Source organism: Micrasema longulum, unplaced genomic scaffold, assembly GCF_059751315.1.
Source record: "Micrasema longulum isolate JH-2025_06_02 unplaced genomic scaffold, ASM5975131v1 h1tg001806l, whole genome shotgun sequence".
NCBI classification, from domain to species: domain Eukaryota; kingdom Metazoa; phylum Arthropoda; class Insecta; order Trichoptera; family Brachycentridae; genus Micrasema; species Micrasema longulum.
This window is the reverse complement of record NW_028278980.1, coordinates 30,215-50,684: the sequence shown is the minus strand read 5'-3', so window position 1 is coordinate 50,684 and position 20,470 is coordinate 30,215. Positions and strand designations below refer to the sequence as shown.

Here is a 20,470-nt window from a genome sequence, read left to right as displayed (position 1 = left end):
TCTCCTCCCTCTTTCCTGCCCTCTTTACCCTTTCCGCTCTTCATGGTGTACTGTAGATATTTAGTCAATTTTTATTTCTTCATAAATATATATGTTTCTCAATGTATTGTTTTATAATGATAATATACCAACAATATGTTCATATACCGCAGATTTTTTCAAATAAAATGTTTTGGGTAGGTAGGAAGAAATTGCCTTAAGGCAATATGCCTATGGAAATAGCCTAAGAATGTACGCAGAATGTAGTTCACAGGCGCAATCAAAGATGGCAGGAATGGCATGTTTTTCTGCGCAGACAGGCAAAATAAAATGTTTCAAATACATCTTGTTACTTTTGAATAATTTTACTTTAATCTTCTAAATCTTTACTGCGTAATGGAGAATTGTCATGTTAATTTATTGATTTATTTAATGGTGTCATTGACGATATGAGATAAAATAGCTTATTTAGTTTTCCCATTACCTGCCACTCTCTCAGATAATCGGAAGTGATCGGAAGGCCGAAATCGAGGTCCTTTGGTCCGGTTTTAGGCACCCCAAAGCAGCACCGATTTTTTTTCTTCAAAAACAGTATCAGATAGAATTTTTCTGTGGCGGCCCGTTTTGCTGTTTCCAAAAAAAGTTATCAAATTTGTATTCCGTACGTACGAAAACGGTAGATAAAATTAGGAACTTTTAAGGGTTTTTGGATAGTCCTAGCTCTTATTAAAGATAATATATCTTTAAAAAACCAAACGATAGGAACACGCCAATGTGTATGAAAAAATCGTCGTTTTTGAGCTATAATCTTGGTAGAAAATACGGGAATACGTTTGTATGATTAAAAGTTAGACTGCGTATCCTCTTAATAGTATTTTTACTTTAGAGTAATTACTAGGTATATTTCCATGTTGCGTACCGCGAAACCGTCCAATTTTGCCCTGGATGGACATTTTGCCCAAAAAGTGTAATCTATGATCAACCCTTAAAAAATATATTTCCATTTAATTTCGGTAAATTTAGTACATTAAGGACGAAAGTAGATTTATGTCACTAACTTCCCTCAGAAGCTTTAGTCACTAACTTTACTCAGTGGCTTGTCAGAACCTGTCAAAGTGCGCGTGTAATTTGTTGCGGGCCAATTACGACTCTGTGTTTTTTAATATACGGCTCGATAGCAAAGACAAAGGTAAGTTTTTCTTGTTGCATAATATAGACTAATATTTTAAGTTCATTTCCTGTGTATATTATGTGCTGTCAGTAGCTTAAATCAAGAATTATGACGATGGGTAAATTAAAAGGCACAAGTTGAGCCGAGCCTCTGGGTTGCCAATTTTGCCCAACAAAAAAATGAGTTAGGGTTGTAACTTTCTTATTTTAATAATTAGTTCAAATTATGAAGGTTTTGCACACATTGAGTATTTTAGATTTTAAAAAATATTATCATTATTGTGGATAATTTAATTTAATTCTTCTTTGTCTTTCTTAATTCATTTGATAATGTGTTTTTATATTCCTTATATTACTATTTAATAGATTCTGAAGCATTTCTCATTTTTGTATGGTATACAATTTATTTCTAGGTTAGATCATTTTCATTACATCTGGAGTTAACCAGCCTCAATTGTTATCCACCTTCAAACGATATTTTTTCACTTATGTAGCTATGGACTTTGATTCCGAAATAATTTATATTAACATATTACAACAGAGATGAAGAACATTTAAGAGAAGGTAATATAGAAGTCTAGGCATCTACAGGGCTTATGACCTGTCAATGGCTGGTTTAAGTGGCCACTTTACACACTGTGTACATTCACCATTCAACATTCACCATTCTGCCCACATTTGAACATCTATATTCCTTCAATTCCTTCATCTGTTGATGTTTTGTGAAGTTAAAGAGCTGAAACCCCTATTTATGCGGGTGAGATTCATCTAATTGAATTATTTCACCTACTTACTAGGCAACGCCTGAAAATATTATTTTTTCAATTTCTATACTTCTTCATGGACCAGGTAATTTATCAACAATATTTTGAGTTTGTACAAATTTTTGTAGACATTCAAATTTAGAACTAATTTTTGTTGACTTGCCTTGAATGACTTTCATCTACAGTACGCTACGTACATACTGTGCTTTAGTCCTTAAAATATAGCTTGATTAGAATGACAGCTGTTAAAACTAATTTCCTTAGTGATGGGAAATTACTGATCACTGATAAAATCGATTTTATCAGTTATTTCATGCAATTATGAAACTCTGTTTTCGAAAATTTATATAAAAAACGCAAAAACAAGCCTATTATAGTGTGTTTAACACAATTATTCACCAAAAATGAGACATTTATACTTTTTTCACGAACAACATCAAATGAATTCTTTTTTATTCGATCAATTCGTCCATCTCTAACGTTTTTGCAAAATGATGTAACCTTGTAAGAACGTCGTTAATAATTAGGTTTATTTAAGTTTGTTTTTTAGTTTTAAAGCTGATTTTATATATTAATGGTGATTTATGTTTCAAGCATTGTATTAAAAAAATAAGTTAACACGCCAGATACAAATGATTTTTCGTGTGTCAATATAAATAACTCCTTTGACGTTACTACAAAGTTATGTCGTTACTTTTTCTGACAACTGTCATTATAATCATGTTACATTTTAAGGACTATAATGTACAGCACTTGTAACTACGCGTTTTCCTTTTCATTTAATTGATTAAAAGCTCTTTTTCTTTAAAAATAGTTGTTTCTCCCATTTTCAACATACATACAGTAATTAATTAAAATAAACACTTTTTTCGGAAAAAATCAAAATATCTTTTATAATAATAATAATAAATATTTTTTATGGCTTACCTGTAAATAAAATCACCGTTCGCCACTGCTGTCTCGGCGTCAGGTGGCCGTAAAACAGAAACCAAACAAGGAATCTCCCAGTCAGACATGTAGACTGAAGACTACGAGGGCTGACCAGAAGTAAATGGGATGTACAGCCAGGAGGAAGAAGAAAAAGGACATCAATTATGTTTATGTATTATTTCGTACACTTACCTGCTACCTACATATTTGTAAAAATATTTGCGAATACCTGTCAAAACACTGTAAACAAAGTGAATAGATTTAAAAGACCCTTATAATAACGCAAAAGGTTGGTTCTATGTTCCTTACTGTAATATTTTACAATTTTTGTTCTGAGAATTGACCGAGAAATAGGTACTATGTACAATGAGCCTTTTAAATTTGTATCTAGTGACCTGGGCCCCGATTACAATGGAAAATTAATAGTCATCATCGTCTTCATTCACACCTGACGGTGCATATGGCACTACATTGGAACCCCATATGCAGCATATTTCGATCATTTGCTATATCAAGTCTTACGCTTTAGGTACTAGTACAGTGACAATGAAATATTGCAGTGTTAATAGACCATTAAAATAAATATTTCACCCCAAACCTGTCAAGAATCGAACCCAGGACCTCTAGTATGGTGGGCGAATACGTCAAACACTGCACTACGTGGCCGATTTATCCCCACTTGATTTTTACCTGAGAGTAGCCATCGAGTCGAAAATACTCGTCCGGGGTTTCAGAGAAGTCAACTGAGTTATTTTCAATTTATTCTGCATTACGTAATGGATTAAACAGCGCATAAAGTAATGTGGACTACAATTTTCAAATAAATAAAAAAATACTCATAAAGTAAAATCGAATTTTATCTTTGAAAACGTTCGCAGTTTAACGATTTTTTTATTACTTAAAACATGTTTAATTGTAACCGATAGCCCTAAAACCCTAAAGGACATATTGTCTGTAGTATCATTATAAAACATCACCATAATTGCAACATACATACATGTATATATTTATGTATATATTTATGTATTCAAAGTATCGAAAAATTAATTATACAAATATGTGCGAAGTTACAAAATTCACATTATTTTATGTATTTAATACGTTTCACAAACACATTTTTTTTAATGAGTAATACCTAATAAACCACAGGAGTCACGTCACATTAAACGAAATGTCCAGGAAACAAGATTTTGCGATTTCCACAACATTATAACTTTTAAATTAAATAAGGTATAATTTAAATCTATAAAGAAATTAAATGTTATATTTATTTTAATAACAGTATTAAATATTATTTATGTTTAAAGCCTTAACTTAATAGTTCACTAATAATCATAATAAATAATATGGAGATTTTTCACATTAAAAAAGTCTTAAAAAATTATCTTCCCTCAATAAATTATCAAATAACTTTTTAGTATGGCCAACTTTTTGAATTAAAAATTAACCTATCGGGTAACCCCACCCCTACCCTCCTTCCCTCACAACTTCCTACCACTTTTTTCAATATAAGTTTACATATGTTTTCTTTTTCTTCTTCAGCCTTATTCTCTCCGCTGCTGGATGGCGGCCTCTTCCAAACGTCTCCATTCCTTCCTATCACCCGCTTTCATCATCCACGTTTTACCAGCAATAGAGGCAATGTCGTCGATCCATCTTTTCTGTGGCCTTCCAACACTTCTTTTGTTTGCCCATGGTCTCCACTTTATTATTCTGGGTGTCCACCTGCCATCATTTTGTCTCGCCAAGTGTCCTGGCCACTGCCATTTCAATTTCGCTGCACGATTCATGATATCCACGACTCCGGTTCGGCGCCTTATTTCTGTGAACCAAACAGCGTGTGCCCCCTATGTTGAGGGCGGCTGAATCCAAACTCACCAACACGTCTGGCAAGCGTGGTGTTTTAATGCCAAAATCCTCCAAACAAAACAAAATGAACTCGAATTAAAAAACATGTTTTAATTAAACTTAATGCATGCTTAGACATGGTGGTGTTCGCATCTCTATAAATCTGCATGTGATTTATGTATTTTTAGAAATACTTTATATATACTACGGTGATGGTGAAGGTGGAGGTGTATTTTAGTATTTGCATATTGGTGTAGTGAGTGTCCCGACGAAGAGACGTGTACGTCTCGAAACCGGTAGTCTAAGAAAGTCAGTAAGTGGTTGATATACTAATATTTACTAACACAGTATTAAAGTACATACAAAAATAGCATATCTGGGTCCGTATTCCAATGAGAATTTAAAATGTATGTTCACATTCAATTTTATTTGCCAAGTAAAATTAAGTTTTCTGCATGAAAACTAGAATGCGTTTTTGTAAAAATGTTTAATTATAGGTTATCGACAAAGATACATTGATTTTTTTTACAAATATATAAATATCGATGTTATTTCATACCGTCTCGATATGTTCCGATGAAGATAGCGTTTGTAATCGCGGCCCTAGGACTACTGAAGCCTTTTGCATTAAAACAAAGTGTACTTCAGATTTTTATTTTAACTCAAAAAAGCATTTTTACGACGAAAGTGAACTTTGGTGTTTTATTCACATTTTTTTTTGTATTTTTTTTTATTTAAGGTAAACATGAACAGAAAAAAAATATAAAAGGAAAAATAATAAAATCCACTAAACCGCGAAACCGGTTTGTCAGCAGGTTTCTTATTTTTCCTTTACAAAGAAAAACGTAAGAGAAATTTTATAATTTTAAAAAGTAATATAAACATTATTAAGAACTAAAAGCATACGTATTTTTTACACAAAATTTATTTACAAAAATTTAAATAGATGACTGTTTACATAAAACAATAATTATAAAGCCTTGTTACATATAAGCCATTTAATTATTTTTTTCTTAAAAGCTTCTTCAACATTTTCTTTTAAGATCTGTTTAGGAATCTTATTGAAAATTTTAGTAATTATATAATGAAGTGTTCTTTGGCCATACTTGTTTACAAACTACAGTGCTGACAAGCCTTCACTTTGTGCTATCGCGGTAACAAGAAATATTATTTTTATTGTTTTCGATGAAACGAACCGCACTACAGTTGCGTTACACTGCGCCGATCTCCATACAAAATTATATCGTGTAACGCTGCTGAAGTACAGCGACGCTGAATTACGCTTTGACCTTAAGACTGATAAATAAAGCAAAGGTTTGAGTCGCCAACCAAAATAATATAACGACATTTTCATAAAATATTGTAATTAAAAAATAATTTTTATGTGTAGCATTAAAATAAACTAAAAATGAACATTTAATTAATGTGGGTAAACATAATTTAAATTTCAGCTTTGAATTAGAAAAGATAATAATAATATTTAGTTCGCGAGGCATGTTGCAAAGAAGTTAATAATTTTTTTATAATTCTTTATAATTCACTTTTTTCCCCAGCTAGCTGTAGTTTTCTTTAATATTAAGCCAATCAATATTTTGTCTAATGGGGAATCGAACTCGAGACTTAAGCATAGTAAAGCACTTTTGTTTTTATGCCCTAATATCCAGAATGTGTAGCTTAGTCAATTCACAACTTGGAATTTTTGGGATAGATTTTTATTTTTTATACGGTTTGGTCAATTCAACCCAATTAAGTGTTTTATGTAGGTAAACGCTAAGGGTCGCAATAATGTTCTAAATGAAAATCATTACGTTTTAATTTACGTGTTCATATTTATTTGACGTTTAATTATCAGTCAAGAAAGAATATACCAGATACGAAAGAAAGTGTAAACGCATGCAAAAAATAAAAATCCCCAAATGAATCACTCTCTAGAGCCTAGAGGATAGTGAAGATTCAGAGTCCCATATTTTTTTTAGTTTTTAGAAAAAAGTCCGATATTAATATCATAAAGTGCAATAAAAAATAAGTTGCGGGCATACGAGTGAGACAGTATTTTTACCTGTTTTATGTAAGGTTATTTCACACACCTATGCAATATCAGAACAATAAGAACCGAAAACAATTAAAGTATGACTCGTATGGTTTTGTCCGGGTAGAAATTAGCGAATTACTCTACTTTAATGAGAGGTTTGAAATCCATATGGTATACTATTCAAAAGACCATTAGCTGGAGAAGATTTTCAAAAAGTTTGAAGACCTCGACCACTTTTAGTTACACAATATTGAACTTCGCTTTTTTTAGCTCTTTTAAAAACTTTGATAGCTCATAATTATTTTTCAAGTAATATTAAATACGCCAAATAATATTTTTATTAGAACAAAACACTTAACATTTAAAAAATCGTATTGGCGTAAAAACATCTTCGAAAAAAAATTAGTTTCAATATTAATATTTGACTTTTTAAAAAAAAAAAAAACTTCGTGACAGTGAGGTTAAGTTTAGGTTATTAGGGCTGATCGAGTCGACAATGACCTTCCCTGGCCGCTTTTTTCGTTTGGACAACCGTCTGCCCAACACCTGTATAATATTAAATTACAATGTATATATCTATATGTAGGTACTTATAATATTGTAGATATATATTACGAACTGTTTGCCGTAAAAAAACTTTTCTAAGATAACTTTGTAAGGCGTATAAAATATTAATTTGATTATTTTAAAGCCTGGGGGTTCTGCGGCATGATTTTACGCTGTAATGGGGTCTATTAGATTATTGGAGTGAATAAAAATTTACATTCCCCCTTTAAGATAAAATAAATAAATAATAATCAGCGAAATACGCATTATTTATGTTATATTATTTATATGTTTTTTCAGGCTGAAAAAACAAGTGTACCTATTAAATTGATTAAAAATTATGTTATAAATCTACGTAAAATAACATAATATAATGTTTATTATGACATTTGACATTAACGCTAAGATTGAAATACAATGCTTGAGATATTATTGTCTTAATTATGCCTGTTATTAAATTTAAAAAAAGATGCATTCTTCTCTTATCTCTTTATGAACGCAGAGATGCAGTAATGGCGTCAAAACACATGTTCTCGGAAGAAAATAATAATAACAGTACAAAATGAGAGCGTATTTCGTACAATTCGTCAGTACTCAGTGTTTAGGGGCGCTCGAAGTAACGGGACATCTATTTCAGTTCCATAGATAAAACATTCAAACAAACGTCAAAATATTTCATTTCAAAATTAGAGTTTGAAAAGTGAACACGGCCAGTCAGTCGGAGTTGTTCAGTTTTACCGCCAAAAGTAGTAGTGAAAGTGATGTTTCTTGTTTTCAAAAGTTGTGCAACATCGAAATATAACTTTTATTGTTTCTAAACAAGTGTACGGGATAACTGGTTTATGTGTAATATCTATAATGACTATTTTCGCCTACAAAATTTAAATATTTATTATCAGTGAAAATTACAACACAATTAATTTGTAGGTACGTACATATTTGTATTATGAAATGATTTTAGGTACTTTCTGACACACAAAACTGTTTTGAAAGCTTGTTTGATTAATTTATTTGATATGATTTTGTCAATTTCTTCCGGGCCTCGTTTCTTCGACCTTACGGGCCTAAAATTAATCGGCCCCTCTGGCCTCGGTTTATTAGGATCTCGGATCTTCGGGACACACAATTTATTTTTGTTGTTCGGAGCAATAGAAATGTAGTAAAGAAGAATCTGTCGCTCAAAATAAATAAAAAATGATTAAATATCTTTCTTTCTTTCCATCCCTAGTAAACACATTTCCTAGATACACATTCTTCTAACTGATTCGGAAAATTTCCGTTCACAATAACTTTTACATTTCTAATGTAAGTTTTTAATTAAGTTGTTATAAAAAAAAAGCTTAAACAACTAGTTATAACTGACTACTGTTCGAAAATAATTTCAGTTACCATATTAAAATTTATTATATAAATAAAAGACGAGTGATACTTTAATCCACAAATTTGGAAAATCCAGTGACCGGTTTCATCGCTTTCGCGACATCCTCGAGACTGGTATCTTTATTAAGGAGTTTAATGTATTTATACAAAACAGAGGTAAGGATAAATAATTTTAAATTATATGAAAGTAAATTTAATAAAGTTATTTTTATCTTAAGGAGCATTATCAACATTTTTTCAGGGTAACTAAGGAGTTGATATAATGCTATTTTAATAAGATTAATTATTTTATTTTTAGTGTCCCATCTTTCGTGAATGTGATTTATGTCAATTATGATTTCTGAAAAACAAAGAGTAAAAAGTCATTAGTAAAAATATATTACAATACGTAAAGTAATGGAGAATGCACGTGTGTTATCTGTTCATTATGTAATTCTACGTCGGGTTTATTTTTTAATCCATTAATTTCAAGAATTTATAGATTGTCTTAAGTTTATGGCCTTTAGGTGCAATATGAATTATTTTTACATTATTTTTTAAATCAAAGGAATGTTTATTTTCTATTAAACGATTGGCGAAATTCGAATTATCTTTATTTTAACTTTATTTAATTTACTTTCATATAATTTTAAAATCATCTATCCTTACCTCTGTTTTGTATAAATACATTGAATTCCTTAATAAAGATACCAGTCTCGAAGATGTCGCGAAAACGATGAAACCGGTCACCGGATTTTCCAAATTTGTGGATTAAAGTATCACTCGTCTTTTTTTATTTTAAATTTTTATTTATTGGGGATATCAACAGTAATACATGTAAAAAAATATAACAAATAAAATATACAGAGAATAAAACCAATGGCAGATATCCACAGAAATACATTAAATTCACGTACAATACATACTAGTGGCTTTGTGTGAGTGAAAGTGTGTGAGAGGGTGGGCGAGTGGGTTTTATATTGGAATGAGGGTGGACATGTGTGTAAATATTATTGCAGTGTCGAAAATATGAATATATATAAAATATTAAGAATTAGAGATAAAATAAAATAAGATATAATAATTAGATAAAATAAGACGCGCATTTTAAATGTTTTTTTTTTACAATCAAATGGATCAATAAGGGGAAAGTTCAAATTATATTCACGAGCAAAACGTATAAGTGGAGAGTTCTAGGCATAGTTCGTACAAACTGCTGGCACATGAAACAGAGAGCTCGACGTGTGACGGGTGTGGTAGCCAGGGACATTTAATAATAACTCCGACATAAGAGCCGGACTATCAAGGCGTCCACTAAGTACATATGTCATGAAGGACCCCCATGTCTAATAGTAGACGGCGATCTTCTAAACTAAGCAAGTGGTGCTTTTTGCAGGAAGACATATAATTGAGATCGGATTTTATTTATATAATAAATTACAATGAACTTCCATCAAGAATTTTTACTTACAAACTTAGATGTTTTAGATAACACTATATTACAAGTTATTTGTGTTTCTTTTTATTTTTCGTATTTTCCTTTCTTCGTTAGTCTTTTTTTTAGTCATACTTTAGTCCATTTGAAACCATCACTTTCGACATATCAACAATCATCAACAAATGGCTCTCCCCTCATGCATCATAAACCTACGTCACCAAGAATTGGAGGTTCTCTTTGTCAGCTTAACCATTCTCTTACTGTCCCAAAAACACTCGCGCGTTACGGTGCTGTGTAGTCACTACATATGAAAAAATAAGATATTTAAAAAGGAAAAAACGGAATATTTATAGGGAATGGCTTTAATTCACCATTATTTATCAATATGTTTCTTTTTTGGGTGAAGCCGTGTGTGTTCGATTTGTTCCGACGTTTCGGCTACCGTTGCAGGAGCCATCTTCAGGGTAAACTGAGTGTTTTGTAGAAAAAAGTGTGTGTTTAAATACTAGTAATTTGTACCGTGTCGCAGTCGGCAGTAGGCATATTTCTATTCATTTTTGTAGTTTGTAGTGCTGGGAACCATGTTGAGTTTAATTTCAGCCCGTCGTCTTTGTTTATGTTATTTGGGTGTCTGTGTATTTGAATTGCCTCTTTTATTATTCGTGCACTGTAATTACTGGGTTTATGCAAAATTTTCGCTTCAAAGGCTAAAAAATGTCCGGTGTACCGAAAGGGTAAAGTTTGATTTTGATATTTAGTTTTTGAACGGTTTCTAAAGAATATGGTATGTCTACGAGGGCGGATTGAAAATGAAGCTACCTAAGTAGGAAAAAAACTTTTTTTTTTCAAAAACCATTTATTTCTCAACACAGTCTTCTTTTACTTCGACATATTCCAACTTTTTTATACCATCTGAATAATACGATTTCGGGAACCTCTCAAAATACGCTTTAGTTTCGATAATCACTTTTTCGTTTTCAGCTGAATCTTTTTCCTGCGAGCCATTTTTTCAACTTTGGAAACAGGAAAAAGTCACTAGGAGCTAAATCTGGACTATAAGGCGGATAATTAACCAATTCGTATATTTATAAGTATATACAATAAGTATATTTCACGTAATTTTAGCATCGTATCTAATGCTGTGTGAACCGGTGCGTTGTCTTGAAGAAAATGCACTTTTTTCTTCTTTAAATGTGGTCGTTTTTCCTTGATTGCATCATTCAATTGATCCAATAATGTACGATAATACTTTCCTGTGATTGTGGATCCTTTTTCAAGATAATCGATGAGCAATATTCCGAGTGCATCCCAAAATATAGTGGCCATAACCTTGCCAGCCGATTTTACTGCCTTTGCCTTCTTCGGAGCACTTCCAACAGCTTCCACCCATTGTTTCGATTGATTTTTGGTTTCAGGTGTATAGTGGTGCACCCACGTTTTATCAACAGTTATTAATCGACACCAAAAATCAACAGGATTACGCTTTATCATGTCCAAACACTGCTGTGAAGTGGTCTCTCGAACTCGTTTTTGTTCAAAACAGATAGGTCGCAATTTGGAAAAAAATGTGTTTGTGCTGCCATCTAGCGCTAGGTAGCTTCATTTTCAATACGCCCTCGTATGTATTAATATGTCGATTCCCATCACACATTGTTTTACAATACATTCGTCTGCGAGATCGCATTCTGACAACAGTCAACCTACTTGCTATTATTTAATTCAAAAATTATTTGACCTTTGATTAAATAGTTGACCGGATGATTTCTGACTTGAACTTTGTAGGTATAAAAATGGAATAATCTTGTTTATAGATTCGAATACACTTTGCTCTCGAGAATAATAAATTTCTTCGTGACTTTCTACGTAGCGATTCGATTTTTTACATAATAAAATAATATGCACCTTTTAACATATTGTTTTGTATTACGAATGAGATAAAAAATGTGTTTTAGAAAGAAATATGAAGGTTTAGGTAGGCATTTATATTTTATGAATATAACTACTACACCCGGATAGAAATATGGATTTTAAAATTTGTTACACAGTGTATAAAGTGATCACTTAATGACAGGTCAGTTAAAGCACTCCTTCCACATACCCAAAACCGTTTTAAAGAACCTCTTAATATTTTTTGTTATCAAAAAACGAGGGCCGGGTTGTTTAATCTATTAGCAATACCTAGTTGAAAATCAAAAGTAATGGTTGTTGACTAGGCGGTGATTTAAATTGATGTTTATGTTATTTATATTTTTTTAAGGCTTGTAATTATTCTTGTAATTTATTTTTATTTTTCTATTTTTTTTTCTTATAAATTACAATTTATTTTATTATTCTTATAAAAAAAAAACGCTGTATTTTCAAAATAAAAAAAAAGGGTGAACTTGCATTAAATAAAAAATATTTCTTTAAGGTTTCAATTTGTTGCAACAGAGAGGAAAAACATTTTTGAGAAAGAAATTGGAAGTCTAGGCATTTACTGGGCTTCTGATCTGTCGTTGGCTGGTTTAGTGGCCACTTAACACACTGTGTAACATTCACCATTCTGCCTATGTTTGAAGAAATACGGATGTTCAAACATAGTCAAAATGGTGAATGTTACATAGTGTGTAAAGTGGCCACTTAAACCAGCCAATGACAGGTCATAAGCCCTGTAAATGCCTAGACTTCCATATTCCCTTATTTAAGGTATACACCATCCCTGTTGTAATTTGTTAAGCTTGTAATTCATTTAAAAAACAAAAAAATAAGATTTTACTGGGGCAGTTATTTTACGCAATTTACTATCTTTAAATCGCTTAAACAAATTGTACTTTTTTACTAAATCGTTATATGTGAATTAATATAATAAAGTTCGGTCTAAATTTCAAAAGGCAAAATCTGCCTGTCGATAAGTAAATATATTTTAGTTATATGTAACTTTCAAGTAAATTTTTAAACAGACACCTTAAAAAAAATATAGTTTATATCTGGAGCATGTTTACTTAATATTTATATTGCGCGATTTTGAAAAGAAAATTGCATTAACATGGCTAAATCATATGATTTCATGACTTTTTATTAGACTACAGCCTTAAATAATTTGTATGCTTCCACTTTCCATTATGTTGTATCCTAACTCAACACGGAGGGTTAGGTCTCATGAGGTTAGAGATACGTTATTCTTGTACAAATATATAAATAACAAAAATCTGAAAAAGAATGTTTTATTTTTTTTTACATTCACCTTAAATTTTTAGCCATAACTAATGATCAAACGAACAAACAACCCGGTTTTACTCTTAAAAAAATTCAATTTTATAAATCGTGATTTTAACTGAATTTAACTTTTCTGTTTCACTGTGAGTTTGATGACAGGTCATATCAGGTCACGGGAAGAACCCGATTAATCAAAGCTAAATCGTAATGACACTATGATTTCAGATAAAATTTAACGTAGTTATGCAGAAAGCAGCCAGTCCATAATTTGGGTTTATCGGGTGCAGTAAGTTTAATGCTATGTTCTGCCAGAAACAGCCAGACCGCTTTTATACAAAAAACTGTAATAATCACCTTCTGAAAATAGTGTCGACAAAATCGGCCATTCTCAATTTGCAGAAAACACCCACAGCACTAGAAAAATCTTACGGTATTTTAAAAATAATTTAAACTAGTCAAATACATAATTAAGTTCTTGTCAGTAACATAAATAAAAACTAATGTATTAATTGTTTATCATTTAAATTCAATTCAATAATTTAATAAAATAAAAATATAAATATTGCAATAAATTTCTTTTCATGTTCCCAACCACGTCACCAGAAGTCAAAATCTGCTATATATTTAATCTTCTTCTTAGATCAACTTTTGTTTTCATGCCCCAATGTCCAGAATGTGTCGATAAGTCAATTCATAACACGACTTGCAATTCTTTGGGATAGATCTTCCGGCTTCTTGTAGATCTTTTTGCGACTAAAACAGTGTGGGATGAAGTTGGATTGGCATGGTTTAGCTCGAAGTCTTATGTCTTTCATTTTTATGAATATATTGTATTGCCCTTGTTTGTCTTTTAAACATAGTTTTATGTTATTTTTGTTCGGTTTCTTGTATTTATGTTTCTTTATGTAACTGTTGTAAGTGGCATAGGCCGTGTATATAATGAATAAATAAATAAATAACATATACATATCAAACAAACATTCAATCCGTTCATATTATAAAAAAATAAAAAATACACGAAAGAGACTCATGTCAAAGTAGTAGGAGAATCCTGCTCCGGAAAACCCCTTCGGATTCATGGAACAGATCAATATCCAGAGCGATGTTGTTCAGCATAGCGGTAGCCCTTCCAACAGGCATAAACATAAGCAGGTTGGTCCTGTATATTGGAATATGAAACAATCTATGCTGAAGATGTCTTTAGGTTATTATCAGGAACATACAAACCAATGCTCATCATAATCTCAAAATTATCGATCATACCGCGCAACGATCGATAAAAACGTGTAGTCAAATACACATCCCTTCTCTAAACTAAAAGTCTCTAAACTGTTGCAGCCAAAAACTCAGTCGGGTAGAGCCAAGGATAATACCCACACTCTCTCATGTAGAGATACTCGTATCTTAGAAACTTCTTTTTAATTTTCTCTATCATAAGAGAAAACTTCAGTTCACGTGGCCCCCAAATCATCGAGCCACTCTCGAGTCTACTTCGCACCAAGGAGTTGTAAAGAGTTCTCAGTACGCGGGTATTTTCAAAAGCCCTGGCCGTACGCAGAACGAATCCTAACATCTTCAATGCATTATCACTGACTGTCTCTATGTGTTCATGAATTGTCAGGGCGCCCACAAATCTAACACCCAGATCCTTAACATTTTATGTTCGTATAAGATTAAAAAATAAACGTCAAAAACATTCCAACTGTTATGTAGATTTGATTATTCACCATTTTCACTAAAGCGCTATTATCTCAGTTTCACTTTTCTATGGCTGGCTGCTTTCTGCATAACTGCGTTCAATTGCCTTGCATAATCTCCGCCATTAGATTTTAAGAGCTGATCAAACATTGCCATGTCATAGTAATTGCTAGTTGTTGCTAACTTCGGCATGTCAAGAGGAGAGTCCACTTTGATTATTTATATATTTAGGGTAAATAGATCTCAACCTCAACATCATCATCATTCCATGTCTCCTCCAAGCATCTCTGTCGGCGTCCAGTAGTTCTGACACGAACAGCCAGCAGTGGACGTCCAAGACGTCGAGAACCTGATGCCTCGTAAAGTAGGCAAGCGTGTTTAAGGATCTCAGTAGCTCAATCACAAATAATTATCGACGTGCTTACAATCATGCTAAGCATTTGAGCGATCACAATGAACAAAATTGAACATGCTTAAGTTATCGCAGTCATAAATTAACGCGTGTGTAATCTCTAAGTCAACGCTCGTGTCGGTTTGTTTTTTGTTTTCCTCGTAAATAAATACAGTTCATTGGCGAAAAATCGGCGTTTAATACAAATAATAATACATTATATTGCATTTGCAAAATAGTAACGAGTATCTAATACAAAAAAGTGAAAATTAAATAACAATTAATATGGCGACTGCTTTTCTTAATGTTAATGCATGTCGTGTTGGTTTTATATTTTTGTGCAACAACTATGGTGAAGGTGTATAGTGGGTTTTGCATGTTGGTTTAATTGGTGTCTTGACGAAGAGACGGGTGCGTCTCGAAACCGGTAGACATAGAAAAGTCGGTAAGTGGTTATATTCAAATATTCAATAACATTTACATTCTCGTCTTAAAAAAATCGATTTTAATTTTTAAATATTCGGAGATAACTCTGAACTTCCCATTGTAATTCGGAGAATACGGCCCAGTATCTTAAAGGTTTAAAAAATAACGAAAAGACTATCAATTCTGAAAATACTACCTTCTTAATTGAAGTCAATACGAAATGTTTTGTGGTCACAGGTGATACAAAGTAAATAAAATATTCGAATGCAGAGTAAACTGGATTATTATTTGCTACCAAACATTCCATTTACGTTATAAAATATAACCTACGGTACCTACAGATGAAAAGGTATGTTAAATATTTGCAACTAGTGACAGACAGAAATTCAATAGAAAGAACACATCAATACAATTGCAAAACGAATGAAAAAACTTTTGCACTTATTCTACATTAAAAATAAATAAATTGGATTCATGTATGTATTTATTTATTTACGGACATTGTCCATTTATACAATTCATAGGTACATTACAATATGAGAACAGTTGAAATCATACAAAAATAAGAAAAAAATCATTGACATACATAAAGGGTATCAAGACAAGATCTGGACAGTTTGAGAAATGTACTAAACGTACAAAGCTTAAGGACAGTCTAAAAAGAAAGCAGCTCAAAAAATAATCCTAAAGACATTGTTAAGGCTGTTGTAAAACGCACGTAAAATGAGGAAATCGTACGATTTTGCCATTTTAAAACGAATGTTTTTTTTTAATCGCGCAATAATAAAAAATAAAAATACATAAATTGGATAAAAACAATAATTTTTAAAGGTATTTCTGTTAAAAAATATACTTGAAAGTTTTATGTAACTAAAATATAATTATTTTTAGACCGGCAGATTACCCCATTTCAAATTTAGACTAAACTTAGGTATCTGGGATCTCATTGAAGATTAAGTATCGAGCTAAAATTTGAAGTGATAATTTGAAGCCAATAAATTGAACATGAAAGTAGCCGAAGCAAAATTTATTTTTTTGTTTTTGAAAAGAAATACAAGCATTTTAAATCACATACATTTTTGTGTCGTTTTCCTTTATTTCTACGTAAAATTATGCCTTCGGTAATACTTAAAAAAAAAAAATTATTAAATATTTTAGTTGAATTTTTTTTATAGAATTGTATTCTCTTTTTTTTAAAAGATAATTCTGGTTTTAATATTCAATTTATAACAATATCTTATAAATGTTTTTATGACCTTCATACCTGCCCTTATTGGTAGCGGTAAATAAATACGGAGTCCCATTGTAATGGTCACCCTATATACCTACCTACCTATTAAACTCACGCATCTCCCTTCATCTCCTCCCTATTTTTTCAACCTTTTCTACCACAGCATAAAAGTAGGTTTATATATTTGTGAACGGTTAAGTCAGTGGTCGGCAAACTCATTAGTCAAAAGAGCCAAATGTCAGCAGCACAATAATGAAGATTTTTTTTGAGATACATTTTTTTTAGTTTAAAACGTTTCTTCTTGACAACGAACCTTATTATAAGCAGAAGATTTGCGTATTCATTCTCCCTTTCAACAAAAAAGAGCTTATGTTATTGTATAGTTGTAGCTCAGTATTGATGTAGACATTTTTAACTGCACGTTGCATTTGTACAGAAAATTTCTTCATGGGGTCGATTATTTGGGATAGTTGCTGAATGTACATCTTGAGTGGTTTATGCTATGTATATGTGCCACATGTAATGTATATGTTTGTGTATGTTTTATATGTGCGTTCATGTGTGTGCGTGGATGGCTCGGAGTGTACATTCGGTATTTTTATTTATTTTAATTTATTACCTCCATGGAAAACGCAAATGTCAACAATTATCCTTTTCTCACTTAAAATTCTTATTTATTTTTTATTTTTTGTCACATTTAATGTTTATATCTTTTTAATTTATGAAAACTTAATTGGTCTTTTTATGTTAAAAAATTGTTGTTCTTAGTACTTATTTTGTATGACTGTATGGTTTCTAAATAAAATTAATAAAAAATAAATAAAAAATAGTTATTGACAATCAGGATTACCAGTTTCAAAACATTCTATTTTTTTCTGGAAATAAAACTTTTTCTCACTCCCATTTGGCCCATATGTTGACATTGAAACTATTTGATCGAGTTTTAGATGATGTTTCTCTGTGCATTTAATGACAGCATTTACAATATCTTCGCCACGTGTTTGATCTTTCAGTGGCAATAATCATAAAAGTTTTTAATTAGGAATATACGTGAAAAGTGAAACTTAGGCCGCGTGAGCCACACTCGAGTAGCTAAAGAGCCATATGCGGCTCGCGTTTTCCGACCACTGGGTTAAGTGATATATAAAAAAAAACAAATACAAGTTTTTAAAAAATACATAAATCTTCCTGCGATCGGTTCAGGCAGGATATTAATCTTGATCTGATGAAAAGGTTTCACTTTCTCTCCATATCTTTGGTGGTGGTTCAGGCCCCCTGGAGGGTGGTTCAGACTCTCTGGACCAATCCTCTCAGCTCTCTCCAGAATACTTTTATCTGCCTACTTTATCTCACATTGTCTATATACGTATTTATTATAAAAATAAAACCAAAATCAAAATGATGTGACTCGAGCACAAAATGGCTAAATGGCTAAATCCAATAAATTATTCTACCGGTAATAAAAGCATTTATATGAATTTTGATATTTACAAAATGCAAAAGATATTAATAGAGTTATAATATAAATAATATTCGTTGTCAAGTTAATGTAGTCTCTGAATAGGCGAGTAAATATGTACAGTAAATAATTGGTACTAAATTTTCGCTGCCTGTGTTTGTCGCGTGCGAGTTTTGGGGATATTAGTTATGAGATTCGCTTAATCAAGGACGTCCAACCAGCTATAATTTTTTTATAAAAAATCATCAAATCACTGACTGTCTTTCTATTATTTGCACAGGTGTTTTAAAAATCTTAAAAAAAAACCGGCTTGATTAGCTCTCAGCAAACGAATCGATATGTCAATGATTTTTTTTTCCTTCAATCTTTATGAGAGCACGTATCAACATATCGATAGAGCCGGCTTTGTAATACCTCAGTTGATACAGACAGACAAAATGATTATTGTACCGTTTTAGTAATTGTCAAATATCATATAAAAATCATGTTTAAATGAGCATTTTTACCTTTAATAGCGATTTATTTGAATTTTTAACCAGAAACCTATTTAAAATACAACAGAGAAATACTTTAATTTCAATTTGGCATTAAACGCGGAGTAAAATTTCAGCACCATCTATTGATTAAACTTGATCATATGACCAAAAATAATAATCTAATATTAAAAAGGTACCGTGGTACACTCTTGTAAACACAACACAAATAAAGGTAATGTGTTAAGAAGAATGTTGAAAGTGATTTTAATAAAAAAATATTATTACGCTTTTCATGAATTTTGGAAGAAGATAAATAAGTCATGAAAATGTATTTGAAATGAATATTTTAAGCATTACATATGTCATAATCAATGTAATATTTTTATGTTTGTGTCAGAGATTGCCAGTGGCAATAAGTCTTTTAATAAACCAATAGAGACTTAAATAATTGTCGTTGTTTCCCGGCAGATGGTGTTATCTTAGCCTTTTTACTTCGGGCAATATTGCAACCAATTTCATCGTAAAGTTTCATCGGATTGAAATGATAGTATAATGTTATTATCAATACCCTTAAAACTCTCTTCTGTTTCCAAGTTTGTCCGCACCTAGAGTATTTCATATTATGATGTTCACATCAAAAATATTGAATCAGTTCAACATCGATTTTTAAGAAAGATAGGCTGGAGTTTGGGCTTATCTGGAAACCAATATACGCATAATGAGTTAGAAACTAGCTTAAATATATCTTCTCTCCAAGACCTTCGAAATAAATCCGACCTTCTAGTCCGATTTGAAATTCTCAACTCACTCTTTGATGCGCCTAAACTACTGAGCTCAATAAAATTAAATATCCCAACTAGAAACCTTAGACAAAACTGACTTTTTCATACCGATAACTATAGAACTAACTATGGTTATCATTCCCCTGTGCCCAGAATTCTTAGATCTGCAAACAAACATACCAGTCTTGATTTCTTTGATAACAAGTTGTCTTCTTTTATTCGATCACTGAATCAAATTAAATTATAAACACCTCTCTCCCGCTTCCACTCCCACCAAGTCTACTATATACCGTTGTGTCTTTCTACTTTTTGTTTATGTATACATATGTCCTTAAAAATGCTCATTGGGCGTATAAATCAATAAATAAAGAAATGACACCGAAGTGTAAGCAACATATTTTTTCAAAGCGTTAAACTTGTTGAATTTCATGCCAAATAATTGTATTTACGGGGAATTTTCATGGATTTTTTAAAATATCTGCAGCTAAAGCACATATAATTTTTGTGAAGACTTACGGCTATCTTGCTCTGTCAGAAACAACACGCAGAGATTAGCTTCGACACTTTTAAAACTTTGATGTTGAAGTTATAAAACGCTCTGGCGCTACGAAAAAAATTGACGACGAAAAATTGTAAGCATTACTCGATGAAGACCCATGTCAGACGCAAAATGAACTTGCGGAATCATTAGAAGTTGATCACACAAAAGTTGCCAAACGTTTGAAAGCATTATGAATGATTCAAAT

General features: G+C 31.7%; 1 long non-coding RNA gene across 2 annotated transcripts; it reads right to left on the bottom strand.

The window, feature by feature from the left end:
• Positions 1 to 548: 548 nt before the first annotated feature.
• LOC148273901 (uncharacterized) lies at positions 549 to 20,427 on the bottom strand. 2 transcript variants are annotated; one of them, XR_015824431.1, is made up of 4 exons: positions 20,241 to 20,427; positions 19,511 to 19,639; positions 2,841 to 2,950; positions 549 to 606 (listed from the first exon to the last, which is right to left on the bottom strand). It is a non-coding gene; the product is annotated as an uncharacterized LOC148273901 (long non-coding RNA). The 2 variants fall into 2 exon arrangements; XR_015824430.1 differs by lacking the exon at positions 19,511 to 19,639.
• Between the last annotated feature and the right edge of the window lie 43 nt (positions 20,428 to 20,470).